This window comes from Triticum dicoccoides, chromosome 6B, assembly GCF_002162155.2.
Source record: "Triticum dicoccoides isolate Atlit2015 ecotype Zavitan chromosome 6B, WEW_v2.0, whole genome shotgun sequence".
In the NCBI taxonomy this organism is placed as follows: Eukaryota; Viridiplantae; Streptophyta; class Magnoliopsida; order Poales; family Poaceae; genus Triticum; species Triticum dicoccoides.
The window spans coordinates 232,165,437-232,168,895 of NC_041391.1; positions in this window are offsets into that span (position 1 = coordinate 232,165,437).

Consider the following 3,459-nt stretch of genomic DNA (forward strand, 5'->3'; position numbering starts at 1 on the left):
TCAGGGTGCCACTGGTTAGCAATCTCCTCCGGATCCCACCGATAAACAGACTGTCGATAAGGGTCAAGTTGTGGCTCCGGCTCATTCTCTGGAGCAGGTGTCGCACTCAAGTATGCATCAATGTCCTCCGGCAAAATGAGGTACTTGCCTGAAAATATGTTAAACAAAGAGGGCGCAGGCAAGGAATAATGCAAAATGGACGTATCATAGAACGCCCACAGTTTCAATAGTACTTGTGTTTCCGATTTGTAACGTGACAACACTTGTTCCAAAATGACTTTGTTGATTGTTAAAGTGTGCGCCTTCGCAAATCGGACAGAAAAATTACCACAACATGTTGGTCCCATGTCATGACACCATGCCAAGTTTCATGATTTTCAGGCGAGTTTTGCATTTATGGGAACTTTAAAACCAAGTTTCGCACACGGAGGTGACACGTTCCCTCTCAGAACCACAAGCCTTCTTGAAAGACGCTCCGGTTTGAAAGAAGTTTATACCAAAGCTTGTCCCAACTCGGCCAAAAAATTTACCACAACATGTTGGTGCCATGTCATGACACCATGCCAAGTTTCATGATTTTCAAGCGTGTTTTGGATTTACAGGAATTAAAAAACCAAGTTTCTCAATCTTTCCACCGAGATACGACGCTCAGATGTTTGAATTTCATTCCCATTTATTCATGGGACCTAGAAATTCACCCGAGGACACACATGTTATTTTTCAACCAAATTTGGTGCATTGGAGCATGTGCTTGTAGTTCAAATTCGAATTATGCACATTAAATACCCAGAAATTCAATTAATGTAGAAAAAAGGTCAAACGGACCCGGAGTAATTCCAAAATTTAGCACGATACTTCTATTTGGTCTAATCTGCCTGTGTAAGAAAATTAAGGTGGGAGAAGGCAGTGTACGTATGTCGTTTCACACACGAAGGTGACACATTCCCTCTCGAAACCATGAGCCTTCTTGAGAGAAGCTCCAGTTTGCAAGAAGCTTATAACAAAGCTTGTCCCAATTCAGCCAAAAAAATTTACCGTAGCATGTTGGTGCCATGTCATGATACCATGCCAAGTTTCATGATTTCAAGCGTTTTGGATTTACATGAATTAAAAAACCAAGTTTCTCAATCTTTCCGGCCAAGCCACAACGCCCAGATGTTTGAATTTCATTCTCATTTCTTGTACGGGGCCTAGAAATTCACCCAAGGACACACATGTGAATTTTCAGACAACTTTGGTGCATTGAAGCATGTGCTTGTAGTTCAAATTTGAATTATGCGCATTAAATGACCAGAAATTCAATTAATGTATAAGAAAGTCCAAACGAACCCGGAATAATTCCAAATTTTAACACGACACTCATATAGTTCTATGTTGCCTCTATAAAAAACAAGGGGGGAGGCAGCGTATATCATTTCGAACACAAAGGTGACACGTCCCCGGGAACCACGACTCTTCTTGAGAGAAGCTCAAACTTATACCAAAAACTTGTCCAAATGCGGCCAATTTTTTTACCACATCATGTTGGTGCCATGAAATGACACCATGCCAAGTTTCATGATTTTTAGGCGAGTTTTGAATTTCCAGGAATTTATAAACCAAGTTTCTCAATGTTCCCGGCCAAGCCACGATGCCCAGATGTTTGAATTTCATTCTCATTTCTTGCATGGGACCTAGAAATTCACCCAAGGACACACATGTGATTTTTCAACCAACTTTGGTGCACTGGAGCATGTGCTTGTAGTTCAAATTTGAATTATGCACATTAAATGACCAAAAATTCAATTAATGTATAAAAAGGCTAAATGAACCTGGAATAATTCCAAAAATTAGCACGATACTTCTATTTGGTCTAATCTGCCTGTGTAAAAAAATTAAGGCGGGAGAAGGCAGTGTACGTATGTCATTTCGCACACGGAGGTGACACATTCCCTCTCAGAACCACGAGCCTTCTTGAGAGAAGCTCCAGTATGCAAGAAGCTTATACCAAAGCTTGTCCCTATTCAGCCAAAAAATTATCGCAGCATGTTGGTGCCATGTCTTGACACCATGCCAAGTTTCATGATTTTCAGGCGTGTTTTGGATTTACATGAATTAAAAAACCAAGTTTCTCAATCCTTCCGGCCGATCCACGACACCCAGATGTTTGAACTTCATTCTCATTTCTTGCACGAGACCTAGAAATTCACCCAAGGACACACATGTGATTTTTCAAACAACTTTGGTGCATTGGAGCATGTGCTTGTAGTTCAAATTTGAATTGTGCACATTAAATGACTAGAAATTCAATTAATGTATAAGAAAGTCCAAACGAACCCGGAATAATTCCAGATTTTAAGACGGCACTCATATAGTTCTATGTTGCCTGTGTAAAAACAAGGGGGGGAGGCAGCGTATATCATTTCGAATACAAAGGTGACACGTCCCCCCTCGGGAACCACGAGTCTTCTCGAGAGAAGCTCTAGTTTGCAAGAAGCTTATACCAAAAACTTGTCCAAATGCAGTCAATTTTTTTTACCACAGCATGTTGGTGCCATGAAATGACACCATGCCAAGTTTCATGATTTTTAGGCGAGTTTTGAATTTCCAGGAATTTATAAACCAAGTTTCTCAATGTTCCCGGCCGAGCCACGACGCCCAGATGTTTGAATTTCATTCTCATTTCTTGTATGAGACCTATAAATTCACCCAAAGACACACATGTGATTTTCCAACAAACTTTGATGCACTGGAGCATGTACTTGTAGTTCAAATTTGAATTATGAACATTAAATGCCGAGAAACTCAATTAATGCATAAAAATGCCAAACGAACCCGGAATAATTGCAAATTTAAACACGACACTCATGTAGTTGCATGTTCACTATACACAAATGTTCTAGCAATTCAAACACCATCGTTTCCCTTCGTGACACCATTTTTGTCTTTCATAACATAATTAAAAAATCAGGTATACCACAAAACCGTTTACTAGAAAGAATTGTGTGGGATGCGATATAAAATATCCCGGCGCATCGTCTTGTCTGGCTTACGCAGGAAGCTTCGTCATCTACAGCCCACCGCCCCCGCTTGAACCACACTTGCGCGCCAGTTTCTCATGGCACCGAGCGAAATTTTTCTGCCAACGCGGAAATATCTATCCCCCCGCCCCTTCCTCCCACCAAAAGCCACATTTCAACTGTTCCTCCTTGCTTTCCAAGTTCAAACCTTTACTGCTGCTTACTGGCAGCTCAACCTCCTCGCCGGTGACCCTTCTTCTTGTAGCGCCGCCTCCTCGCCGACTACCCTTCTTCTTGCAGCGCCGCCTCATCGCCGACGACCCTTCTTCTTGCCGTGTGGCCTCCTCGCCGTCGACCCTTCTTCTGCGCGGTCTCGTCGATATGGTCAGGTAATCCACACCCCACCCACACCATCCTCCTCCTTTCCCGTCCCACATGCCCTGACCGACGGTGCGACACC